Genomic DNA, 14,318 nt, shown 5'->3' on the forward strand with positions numbered 1-14,318 from the left:
GCCTACTTGCTTTGTAAATTTCCTATAGCTTCTTTCCCCCAAAACGAGGCGGACTTCGTGATTTATTACATTGCAGAGGAAGAATGATGTGTACTAATATTGGAGCAGTTAAAAAGTTAACATTAATTAAAAAAGATGTTGAAAATGTCATTAAATTTGTGCATCGAGGAAGAACTAATTGAATTAACGGACACAAAGCATTTATAATTTTATCTATATTCAAGCAAAGGTCAGATTCATTAGCTTGGTATTAGAATTATGTAGTTAAATACCATGACGTAATTATATTTTACATAAAAATTGTGATCGTGAAAGGAGAACAAGGCTTGTCTTCTAGTTTAATTTTAACAGACTGTAGACGCTATAGGCCTAGTCCAGGCGGAGTGTGGGTAGTTGTTTAAAATGAGATTTCACATCGACCATAACTGCCCAGTAAATGTTTTTCCGATATCAGCCATACTTGTTAATGTAAAGAACATATAGGCGTGCATGTTTGTCTAGTTTTGTCTTAAGAACAGTAGTAGTAGTAGCAGTAGCAGAAGATTTATTTCTACTGGCACAGTTACGGCCATAAGCCTTCTGTTCCACTCAGTAGCACAATAGCAATACAATAGCAGAAATACAAGAATAAATATACAGTTAATAATAATAATAATAATAATAATAATAATAATAATAATAATGAAAACAAGTTTAGTTACATGTAATTCTAAAAATCAAACCAATTATAGTAATGTGAATCGAATTGCTAAAATAATGAAAAAAATTTAAACGTTAAAAATAAAAATCATATATTAGAAGAAATTACACAGGGTGTTTCCGGACTCGTGTTACTAACTTTCAGGGATGATGGGGAAGGGCACATGTATCAATTTGAGTTCAGGAACCCTGGTCCGGAAATGACTGAGTCGAAAGCTATAAGCAAAAATAGTTGTGTGGAAATGAAATTGTAATTTGGCACGTGCCCTCCTTTCCTTAACCTCTGGAACAGTCGTGGAAAGATGGTATGGGCCGGATGTCTCCTACGTGGGTACTTGTCCCGATACAATCTGTGAGCTTGTCTACTGTTCCCATTGGCTCATCCGTATTCGAAAATCAGGTCTCCTTATTCCGCTCTCGTGTACTCCTCCATTTCACTAAGACTGATCGACTGGACACTGCAACTTGTACACACACACTGCTGTCTACAGACGTGCATATCAGGACCGACCATGTCCGTTACACATTACGCTATCTGCATTGCTTAGTGTAGTTTCCTGTCCCCACCCCTCAGACAGCGCACTGAATGGAATACTGTAGGTAGACAACGTAAACAACGTCAGATGAATACAGTATGTGTAAGATGTACAGATAAATACACATAAATAAGGTGTACAGAGGAGTATAATTATTTCATTTCCACACAACTATTTTCGCTTATAACTTTCGACTCAGTCATTTCCGAACCAGGGTTCCTTATCTCAAATTGATACATGTGCCCTTCCCCATCATCCCTGAAAGTTAGTAACACCAGTAGTTAGTAGTAGAAACCAAAGAAAAATAGAAGAATGCAATTGCAATTTAAAATGAAGGAAGAAGACGGAGTTGTCCCTTTCACTCTTTCACTGTCATTATTTAATGTACAGAGTGTTCAGAAATTAAGTATAGATCTTGTAAGAATAGGGAATTTAGGGGTAAGATGTTAATAGTAATGAATTGCAGATACATTGTGTATCAATACTGTAGAGGGTGTTCAAAAAGTATGGAATATTACTCGGAACTACTTAAATTTTAATTAAAAAAAAGTTTTATACGAAAGTTGTTGAAGATAAACCATACAATATGGTGTCAGTGTTCGAAAAAAAGTTATTCAGGCATACAGGCGTGAAAGTAAACTTCATTGATTTAAATGACACCCTATATTAAAATTTACATATCCCGAATCTCCATTAAATTTTACGTATCAATGTGTAGAAATTGTACTTATTTACCCGTTTAATTTATTTTAAATACTTACTAAACTTATTTCGTGGACTTCAAACTGAGACAAATAAGTATGTAAAATCATGTTGAATAGGCCACAAAACTAAACAAAACACTATCACTAACCAAACTTTACAACAGATTCTCAAAATGAGAAGCATTCGTAGCCAATGTCCCTGTCTATCACGGAAACAGACTCCTAGCCATACAATTTACAAATGAAAAAGTGGTTTTGAAAACGTGTTGCAAATATTCCCCCTTTTCACCACTTATACCTTTTATATACAGAGTCAATTAAAAATAAGAAAGATACTAACATTGTTCCATATTCTTTTCCATCTGAGGTACATGGATTCAAACCCGGTAGACAATGATGGCTTTAAAGGGCGGTAATATAAACTTCTTCAGGAAAATAATAAAGCTGTGGTTCCAATATCATAGATTTACGTCACGAGAAAGAATCTTGTCCCTGATGAAGGACTGTAGGCAGAGTTTTATACTATTTAAAGTTGAATTTCAACACTGAAAAACTATAGTTGAAAGAATGTTAAATACGATACAACTAATATTATAGGCCTATGTAAGTAAAGCAAATTTCGTCGTTGGGTTTCCCTCTCTTTAACATATTCTATAATTGCGAATGTTGTCTTTATTTACTTTGATGCATGTATGCAAATAATTGAAATATCTTGGCCGTCCAGCTTGAATTGTCCGGTTGCCCATAATTATGTATAATTGCATGTGTTGCGGATACGTCATTGATCAAGTACCCAGCTACATGCACAATGCTAATTGGAACCTCAGGGACATTTGCGGTATAGTATGCGTACAGGAGCAGGGCAATCAGTGCGTTGGTTTTTGGCGGGCAAGATACGAAAATCAAGGTGTTTCTATTGTGATATAAAATACAATGTAAGTTATTGTTAAAGGGGAATATGAAATTTATACATCTGATATTATTTAAACTACAAATACACGAAACGTTGCAGCCATAATTGATGTAATTTTAATTCGGGGGGGGGGGGGGTTGACGGTACTGCTTCTTGATGTCACACTGACCGTTGTCTGCTTGCGTTGCTCCCTGGAAGTAGTCCCTGAAACTATGCCAGATGTCGCAAGCATGCAATGCTGAACGATCAAATATGTAGAAATGTTGAGGTATATTTAGAGCGAAGGAATTTTCACGTTTTATGTGGAAGAGAGTATAATTTTTCGTGAAAATTCTCCATAAAACCTGTATTTTTTTAAATATCGTGATTATGAAGGAATTTCGTGGATTTGTATGAATTTCGCGAAAATTCAGGGATATATTTAATTTAATGTTGGACTTTCTTTAAGGGATTTGCATTTTCCACGCATAACATTAAGATTTTTAACACATTTAACGTTAATACCAAGAACTCACACATCTACTTCATACATTTAAATGAAGTTTCACTTTATTCGGACAAACGTTTTCGCCAATTCGGTATCTTCGGATCCTGTCGAATATGTTTTCATTACGAACACTAATTTGTTCAAAAAAATTCTTCATTACCCTCAATTATACTACAATTATTTATGTCTATATCAGGAATTTAAGTAGTACTAATCACAATATTGTATCCAACTCAAATTGATTTATTATACTATATTAAGCTAAAATTGTAAACATTCATACGTATATACATACACAAGTCTTCTGTCCATGGACAGGTCTTTCACTGGAAACCCAGCATTCTCCAATCTTTCCTATTTTCTGTCTTCCTCTTAGTCTCCGCATATTATGATCCATATATCTTAATGTCGCCTATCATTTGATATCTTCTTCTGCCACGAACTCTTATCCTGTTCACCATTCCTTCCAGTGCATCCTTCACAATGCAGTTTCTTCTCAGCCAGTGACCCGACCAATTCATTTTCCTCTTCCTGATCAGTTTCAGCATCATTCTTTCTTCACCCACTCTTTCGAACACAATTTAATTTCTTATTCTGTCCGTTGAATTCACACGCTCCATCCTCCTCCATATTCACATGTCAAATGCTTCTAGTCGCTTTTCTTCACTTCGTCGTAATGTCCATGTTTCTGCTCCATACAATGCCGCACTCACTAGTCTCTTCCTTAGTTCTTTTTCCAGAGGTTCGCAGAAGATGCTCCTTCTTGTATTAAAAGATTCCTTTACCATTGGTATCCTCCTTTTGACTTTCTGGCTACAGATCATGTTACTGCTTAATTATAGTACATTCGAAGTATTTGTAGGTGTTGACTTGCTCTAATGCCTTATGTATAATTCGTAAGTTTACCTTCTTTATTTTTCTTGCGACAACTATGGTCTTCGTCTTGTTTGGATTTATCTTCATCCCATACTGCTCATAGGTGTTTTTAGCACCATAAAGTTAAATACATTATTTAGAAAACTTATACACTGTCTTGTTGGTTAGGGGAAAGTTTCCTATTTCGTACCATCTCCTAAATCGTACTGCCTCTGTATTTCTGACAAATGTGGATGATATCGAGCTCTGCTGGCTAATAAGTGAAATTGCTGCTCTTCACGCTAGTTCAGAAAACTTACGCTGTGGTGGATGTATCTATAGGCTGGTTCACAATAAACCGAGAACATAGACGACTATGCATATCGATATGCATGTCAATAACGATATGTAAAATCCATATTACGCATTCTGATGTTATTTGTGTATAATTGACCAATGGCGTTCTCTCATGAGTACAAGGCAGCCAATATAAACACAGGTTAAAGAGATATAAAGGGAAAAGTTGAGACGGTGTCGGGTGGAGTTCCCGGGTAGCTCAGTTGGTAGAGCGCTGGTACGTTCAACCAGAAGTCCCGGGATCGATACCCGGCCCCGGAACAATTTTTCCCTTGAAATTATTCAAATCTACTTTACAGGGAGCTTTACCTGAAAGACTAGATTTGCATAATATATACGTCACTGTGTACGTTAACAGAAAACCTCAATTCCAAGTCATACAGAGATTGTGTGCACTCGATGTGGGTCTCTGGCGTTTCGTCAGTCCACGCAAGTTGTGTGGATATAAAAGGGAAAAGTTGAGACGGTGTCGGGTGGAGTTCTCGGGTAGCTCAGTGGTAGAGCGCTGGTACGTTCAACCAGAGGTCTCGGGATCGATACCCGGCCCCGGAACAATTTTTCCCCATTGAAATTATTCACATGTTAACCAATATCAAAATTTCAACGGTACTATAAATATGCCCATGCATTTTTATTATCAGAACCTATTTTAAGTCTACCATGTAGTATAATAGTAAGAGAAGAAACATTTGTAATAGAACAAAAATGAACACAACAGTAGTTATTGAATTGAAGCATGAATATGTAGTGTGTAATACAACCAATACAGTAATAAAATATGATTCACTTACGATCGGTGTTGTCCACACCTGTGGAATAACGGTCATCGCGTCTGGCCGCGAAACCAGGTGGCCCGGGTTCGAATCCCGGTTGGGGCAAGTTACCTGGTTGAGGTTTTTCCTGGGTTTTCCCTCAACCCAACATGAGCAAATGCTGGGTAACTTTCGGTGCTGGACCCCGGACTCATTTCACCGGCATTATCACCTTCATTTCATTCAGACGCTAAATAACCTAGATGTTGATACAGCGTCGTAAAATAACCCAATAAAATAACCCAATGTTCAAAGATGCAGCTATTGAAAGCCACGTATTCTCCTTCATTTTCTCATTTTTATACGAGGCACGCCGCTTATCGTAAACGTGAGGATTTTCCTCTACACTCAATATTAGAATCTCATCAAATAAAACTTGCTCCATGATACACAGCACAGAACAAAATAATGCATAGGTTATGTCACGGTCTTCTTGCTACAAAATATATGACGACAATATAGCTTTCAGATGGCAATAGAATGAATCTAGTGGGCTGTGATCGGAAACGTGAACGCCAAAGTTGAAACTTGGCCAACTCTCCGTTCCCGATCCCGGGCTCCGGCAAGCTTTTCGTTAATTGTGAATGCTCACATTTAAGGGAACCAGGTAGTGATTAGGGGTCAAAAATCCGATTTTTTATTTTGTGTTTTAAAATAAAGTACAAAACTGCTCTTTAAAACAATATAAATATTGTTGGAGTATTTCTGCACATAAGCCTTTTAAATGACCTCTTTAAATTTGGCTGTGCATATAATTCATACATTCTTCTTCTTTTTTTTTATTTCAATACAGTTTTCCATAAGTTGACATTTTTCAAACTTCAGTGCATTTTTCTCTGAAATTACTCAATCAATTTACATGAAATTTTTACATCATTTTCTGCAGTCTGTGTTCTACATAGTAGACCTACGGGTTTAAGAATATAACACACATAACAGTAGGAAACAAACATATATGCATTGAAAAAATTGTAAAAAATGTTTAACAAAGTTCAATATTTTTTTATGTTTCACTAGGGGTGAAATATTTAACTAAACAGTGCTTTAGAATTTACAATACACATTACTAGATAACTTAAAAAAATACAAGGTATATGAGTGAGGATTGTAGCAAGTAATGTGCACCTGAAGAATGAGGTACACTTAGCAAAGTGGGAAAACAGGTTATCAGTTAGGGCCTTTCTTTTGCACTCAGATACGAAACAAATTAGTTGTCTTTTATAACACTGAATTCAGAATGATTGATTGTATAAGCCTGAACATTTTTATTCCATTCTGAGCACTGGAAGCCTAGAAATATTCAACTAAACTTTTGTATTTAAATTTTTTAATTGCACAGTATCACTACCCAGTTCCCTTAAATGTACATATTTTAACAATTTTACCGTTTTCGTTTTCGTTCCGATTCTCGTTTCCGGTTTATTAAGAACCAGCCTTATGTTGTGAGTTGCTGTCGAAGTTCGATTGTTTCACTGCCTCTGGAAGTAGTTTCCATACATTCATTCATTCGTAAGCCTTTACAAAGTCAAAAGTGAAGTTTTACTTACTTAAAAGCAGTAATTATCGTTGTTGGAACCGAAATGCACATCAGTATTGTTTTTAGCATATGTTTACAAAACCAACGTATTAGTGCATTTGTAATAGGTTATATGTTGATGAAACCGGCCCTGGAAGTCTGTGCAGTAGTTAAAAGATAAAAGTCCTTGATTACAAAGTATACTAAACTATGATTCGTATTTCTCCATAAAAGTTTGTGGGTAAATTGGAGCTGAAAACTTTTACTCTTGTTAGCTGCGTATGCAATGTTCGAACATGACTTGTTAAATTTTTAACAAAGCAATATCTATAGTGAATCTGAGAAAAGATGGGAAGAACTTCACGGAACTGCGAACTGTGTGACATGTATAACGATAGAAATGTATAAGATTGGCAGCGATACGCGTTGGGTAGGAAGCGTAACTTCAGCTAGGGTCGCTTGGGGATGAATTGGCTGTTAGGCAGACGAGCAGGAAATATGAACAGCGTAACGACCGTGACGTATTCAAGTTTGGGAGTCGCGTTATCTTGTCCAGCTGATGCACACACAATGGAAAATGGGGAAGGAAATCTCAAGGTCACTTTCATATCTCTTTTAATTCATAGCCTCCAGCTGCCTTTCTTAACATTGTGGGTTGCTACGCACAATGACGAAGTTAGTTACTGAAGTGTCAGATAAATTCATCCATGCTACAATAGCTCAGGATGTAACCTTTCGAATGCATGCGGAATTTTTTCGACTCAGCATTCCAAGCTCGTATTAGAAACGGTGAAAATGGAATTGCTCGGCTTAATGCTAGAATGATTTCCGTAGTTTATGTAGCTATTGCATTCATTGAGGGTTAAAGCAAGGAGATGCACTATCAACTTTATCTTTTAACTTTGCTCCAAAATATGCCATTAGGAAAGTCCAGGAAAACAGAGAGGATTTGGAATTGAACGAGTTGCAACATCTGCTTGTTTATGCCGATGACGTGGATATGTTAGGAGAAAATCTACTAACAATTATGTAAAACACAGGGAATTCACTTGAATCAAATAATGAGATGGGTTTGAAAGTAAATCCCGAAAAAAAATCGAAGTATATGATTATATCAGAACATAGTACAAAACGGAAATATAAAAATTGTAAATTTATCCTTCCAAAATGTGGAACAATTCAAATACCTTTGAGCAACAATAAGTTGAGAAGACATTAAACGCAGAATAAATATGGAAAATGTCTGCTATTATTCGGTTGAGAAACTTTTGTCATTCAGTCTGCTTTAAAAAGAACTGAAAATGAGAATTTATAAAACAGTTATATTACCGGTTGTTCTCTATGGTTGTGAAACTTGGACTCTCACTTTGAGAGATGAATAGAGTTAAGTGTGTTCGAGAATAAGGTGCTTAGGAAAATATTTGTGGCTACGAGGGATGACGTTTCAGGAGAATGGAGAAAGTTACACAACGCAGAACTGCACGCATTGTATTCTTTACTTAACATAATTAGGAACATTAAATCCAAACGTTTGAGATGGACAGGGCGTGTAGCACGTATTGGTGAATCAAGGAATGCATATACAGTGTTACTTGGGAGACGAAAAGGAAAAATACCTTTGGGATGGCCGAGACGTAGATGGGAGAACAATATTAAAATTGATATGAGGTATGTGGGATATGAAGGCAGTGACTGAATTAATTTTTCTCAGGATAGGGACTGATGGCGGGCTTATGTGAGGGCGGCAATGAATCTTCGGGTTCTCTAAAAGCCATTTGTATCTATTGTGTATTTTTCTGATAAAGATTTATTTTCTGAGACTATGGTATTATTATCTGAGGGGAAAAAAATGGAATATTCATACGATTATATAGTTAGATGACGGATCACAGTTGAATGGACATAAAAATGAATAATGAACAAATGGTATAATTCAGTGGCGGTTCCTCCATGGAACAGAGGGAACAGGCTGTTCCCTTCCTCCCTGCTCCCTTAATTGAGATTGTGAGATATACTTCATTCTAAAAGATAGGCCTATTTGCAGTTTTCGAAAAGCGAAAACAGCTATCGTTAGCAGGCTTATGTTTCTGACCTGTTCCCCATCGAGAAATAGCACCGCACGCTACTGGTATAATTGGCACATAGATAAATGAATGAATTAATAAATAAGTAATTAAATAAATAAATACATAAATAAGTAAATAAATGAATATTTTCCTCTTTTCTGCAACTCAAAGAAAGGCTTCAGGCACATCCATTTGTTGACTTGCGGTGTCTTCTCTTGTGAATGAAGATTAGTCCATCTATTCCGGGCAAAGAGGGAGTTACAATGAAAAAGTATTTTTCAAAAATATTAGTTAATTATTAGTGTAAGACGTAGATAAGGTTCTAAATTTAAATATTCTAATGTTTCATTTTCAAAAGGTAAAAATTTTATAAGTAAATGAGCATTGAATCTATATGAATTGGCAATAGGCATTGTTTTGTTTCCCTAAAGTTTTCAGCATTTACTCATTGAGAGAGATCAGCTGTTAATTTATGTTTTTCAAGTAGCTATTGTCGAAGAAATATTTTGAGGGTCTGCACTCCTAATTCCAGAGCTCCAGGAGATCAAGGAACTTTTTTTATCTGTATTATATTCTTACTGCCATTTATTTTCCATAGTTTGGGTTAATAACAATTTCAATCTTACAGTTCAAGTGAATATTTTGAGTTAGAAATGTCACAGTTGTTTTGAAACTAGAAAAATGAAGAACATTAACTCATCAGTAACATCCGTGACATGGAGGAAAATGCTATAAAATATTTATCGATTATGTTTTTGTGAAGTAATTGGATGCCATGAGATTTTCATAGCTTTCACTTGGATACTATGAGAATGAATGTGTTTTGCTTGAAGCAGATATCTGAGTTTTGCACTTTTTGTTAATAAGGCTTGAAATGAGTTCACAAATCTTGTAACATCCGCGGCTGAACCTTATTTATTATTATTTTTTTGTTTTCTGCAATAATAATAAATTTTATGCAACAACTTTTTTCTGTAAAATGATACTGATCTTCTAAATTGATTCTAATAATGAAAGTTGACAAAAGCCATTTCATTTTCAATACTGTAACTTTTATTCGTATTTAACCACCGCACACCCGACAACAATGCGACTTTTATTCGTAATAATTCACCCTACAACGATGGGTATTCCACTCAACACAGCAACACAATAGTCGTTATTGCACTCCACACAGCGACAATGACAATACACGACGTGTAGTATTGAGAAGAACAACAATGTACTGTACTCCTAATTTCAATTAATGTTCACAATGCACTATGTGCAGAACAAAACTATCAGTTCACAGTTGTTTGCCTTGGCTAGTTCTTCTAGCTCACTGTTCAAGTTCACTGCAAATCGAACTCAGGTCTTCCGAGTTGCGTCACACTCGCCTGGTGGACACGGTCACAGTTACGGGCTCACTAATTCAAATCCACTGCACGTCGAACCCAGGTTCCGCAGATACGGTTCACTACACGTCGAACTCGAGTCTCCCAGATGCGGTCCGCTACACGTCGAACTCAGGTCCCCCTTTCTCGCTGCTGTTCAAGACAAGACTTGAAGTCTGACTGACTCCCTGTCGGCCACTAGCGCTTTTATTTATTACACCACATGTTCTGGAATCTTCGATTCGTGTGGCTTCCAGAATCTTTGCGAGAAATACGTTTCTAGATGTTTCCCTTGCTCTCTCTCCGCTCCGCGGCGTCACCGCAGCCTTCTCCCCTCACTCCCTACCGTGGCTAACATCAGGGGTTCGAGTTTCCCCGCACCACCACCTTGCTGGATGCGCACGCAACTCTCTGACGCAGTGAGAACATTCCAAATGGCGCCACAATATATAGAGTTTGAAAATTGTAAAAATGTAACATCCGTGACAACTGGAATAGCTGAGTGACGATAACACTGCTCTCTTCAAGGGAACGCAACGGCTCGAGGGTCAAGTTGCCGCTGCGTGGTAAGGAAGTAATCTTTTCATCCAGTGTAAACTCTCATGGCTTCCGTTGGTAACAACATCTTGACAGACCTATAGCTGTTGCTACGGCGGTGATATTACATTAATAGTGCAGGGCAGTGTTTATTAAGACAGTCCAGAGATAAGACCACACGTCGCCGGCTGTAATATCGCAGCTGTTGCAGCAAGGGAATAGTTTCCTGGGAGGTTTCTATGGTGCCGAGCATTTCTTTCACATCAATACCCCGAAACGTCTTTCCAAAGTTTACGTCACGCACCACCGCCCCTGCGTACAGCAGCGTCATTGTTGAAACTTATTTGGCTATAAATTACGTACCCTGTTCTTCTCTGCTGTGGCGCTGTGTTGGTTTATTTTTTCCTGCAAGATCCGCGGGGATGTTACCAAGTTTTCTATGACCATAAAATAGAAGTTTCCAGGCAGCTCCGCCACACCGGGAGTCGTGGGTTGTTGGGCCTCGCGTTGCATGGCGAGACCGCACATTAAGGCGCAAACCCGATTATTACGGCGCCTCTTTGTTACACGACTTTGAAATGTTTTTAACCTGCACGTTTAGTTCACGCTGCACTGCTTCAACGTCACAAAGAAACGCGAACCTTATGTGCTAGTAACATCCTAGATAAGTATATATTATAAACATTATTATATATTATATGTTATGTACCGAAGTACTTATGATATTTCCATGCAGATATTCTGCGTCATCATACGATGAAAGAGTAATGGAACGGAGAAAAATTCTCTCCGGCGCCGGGATTTGAACCCGGGTTTTCAGCTCTGCGTGCTGATGCTTTATCCACTAAGCCACACCGGATATCCACCCCGGCGTCGGACAGAATCGTCTCAGATTAAGTTCCAACTCTTGGGTTCCCTCTAGTGGCCGTCCTCTGCACTACGTCATAGATGTCTATGAACGTAGGACTGAAGTCCACACATGTGCTGAGGTGCACTCGTTATGAGTGACTAGTTGGCCAGGATCCGACGGAATAGGCGCCGTCTTAAATCACGAAGTGATTTACGCATATCATATATATTATTAAAGCATCAGCACGCAGAGCTGAAAACCCGGGTTCAAATCCCGGCGCCGGAGAGAATTTTTCTCCGTTCCATTACTCTTTCATCCTAGATAAGGGTTAAAAGTTGTACTTGTATATAGTTAACGTTAGTGCAGAGCATTTTATGTTGTGGTAGTTCGTCTCGTTCGCACCGCCAGTCATATAGACGGTCAGTAAATCAGCAATTCAAACAGTCGGCCAGGCAGTAATTCAGTCATTTGGTCAGATAGCCATAGAGCAAATTCATTCATTCATTCATTCATTATAGTCCATAGACCTTACATGAGCAATGAAGCTAGTCAGTCAATTCAGCTAATTATCCGACATTGTCACACTCTGTCACTCATCCGTTCACCAGAAGTCATCCAATCATTTAACCTAACAGAAGGTGACGAAATTGGCCACCTAATCAGTGGCTTAATCATGTAGTCTGTAACTCAGTAATGCAGTCAGTAATACCGTCATTCATTCAGTGATTCAGTTATCCAGTAAGAAATCTAGTAATCTAAACAGTGACCCAGTAATCTAGTCAGTCACTCAGTCATCATTTCAGTGACTCTGCCATCAGGTCAATAACTCAGTAACTCAGTCACTGACACAATCATCCGGTCATGAATTCAGTTATCCAGTAAGAAATCTAGTAATCTAAACAGTGACTGAGTTATCTGGACAATCACTCAGTAATCCTTTCAGTGACTCTGCCATCCAGTCAGTAACTCAGTCACTGACGCAATCATTCAGTCATGGGTTCAGTTATCCAGTAAGTAATCTAGTAATCTAAACAGTGACTGAGTAATCTAGTCAGTCACTCAGTCATCCTTTCAGTGACTCTGCCATCCAGTCAATAACTCAGTCACTGACGCAATCATCCAGTCATGTATTCAGTTATCTAGTAAGTAATTCAATAATCTCCTCAATGACACAGTAATTTAGTCGGGGATTCAGTCATCCAGTCAGTGTCTCAATTATCTAATCAGTAAGTCAGTGATCGTCATCCAGTAATTCACTCAATTACTCAGTAATCTGGTTAGTAACTCAGTCACCTAATTAGTGATACAATAATCAAGTAAGTGATTCTGTTATCCAGTAATTCAGTAATCTGATCAGTGACTCAGTCCCCCAGTTAATGATTCAGTTATTCAATCAGTAACTCAGTCGTCTTCCAGTCAGTGACTCAGTAATCTAGCCACTAAATCATCCAGCTAATGACTCAGTTATCCAGCCAGTGACTCAGTCATCCAGCCCGTGATTCTGTAATCCAATCAGTGCCTCAGTTATCCAGTTAGGAATTCAATCATCCAGTGACTCAATCATCCAATCATCCAGTGACTCAGTCATGCAATCAGTTACTGAGTCATTCAATAAGTAATACAGTCAACCAATCAGTGACTCTGTAATACAGTCTGAGACACTGTAATCCAGTGGGTAAACTTAGTAATCCATTCAGTGACACATTAATCCAGTCACTAACTCATTAATCCAGTCAGGAACTCAGTAATCCAATCAGTAACTCACTAATCCAGTCAGAAACTCAGTAATCCAGTTAGCAACTCTGTAATCCAGTCAGCAACTCAATAATCAAGTCATAAACTAAATAATCCACTCAGCAATTCAGTAATCCAGTCAGAAATTCAGTAACCCAGTCAGGAACTCTGTAATCCAATCAGTAACTCACTAATCCAGTCAGAAACTCGGTAATCCAGTTAGCAACTCAGTAATTCAGTCAGCAACTCAATAATCAAGTCAGAAACTCAGTAATCCTGTCAGAAATTTAGTAATCCAGTGAGTAACTCAGTAATCCAATCAGTAACTCAGTAATCCAGTGAAGAACTCAGTAATCCAATCAGTAACTCACTAATTCAGTCAGAAACTCAGTAATCAGTCAGCAATTCAGTAACCCAGTCAGAAACTCAGTAATACAGTCAGTAATTTAGTAATCCAGTCAGTAACTCAGTAATCCAGTCAGGAACTCAGTAATCGAATCAGTAACTCACTAATCTAGTCATAAATTCAGTAATCCAGTCAGCAACTCAATAATCAAATCATAAACTCAGTAATCCTGTCAGCAATTCAATAATCCAATCAGTAACTCAGTAATCCAGTGAGGAACTCAGTAATCCAATCAGTAACTCACTAATCCAGTCAGAAACTCACTAATACAGACAGCAATTCAGTAATCCAGTCAGTAACTTAGTAATTCAGTCAGTAACTCAGTAACCCAGTCAACAACTCAGTAATCCAATCAGTAAATCAGTAATCCAGTCAACAACTCAGTAATCCAGTCAGTAACTAAGTCATACATTCAGTAACTCAGTAATCTAGGCTGTAACTCAATCATACATTCAGTGACTCAGTCATAGTAA

General features: G+C 37.7%; 1 non-coding gene across 1 annotated transcript; it reads right to left on the reverse strand.

The window, feature by feature from the left end:
* Positions 1 to 11,642: 11,642 nt before the first annotated feature.
* TRNAC-GCA (transfer RNA cysteine (anticodon GCA)) lies at positions 11,643 to 11,714 on the reverse strand. The gene has a single exon. It is a non-coding gene; the product is annotated as a tRNA-Cys (tRNA).
* Between the last annotated feature and the right edge of the window lie 2,604 nt (positions 11,715 to 14,318).

The sequence above is a fragment of the Periplaneta americana genome, chromosome 3, assembly GCF_040183065.1.
Source record: "Periplaneta americana isolate PAMFEO1 chromosome 3, P.americana_PAMFEO1_priV1, whole genome shotgun sequence".
In the NCBI taxonomy this organism is placed as follows: Eukaryota; Metazoa; Arthropoda; class Insecta; order Blattodea; family Blattidae; genus Periplaneta; species Periplaneta americana.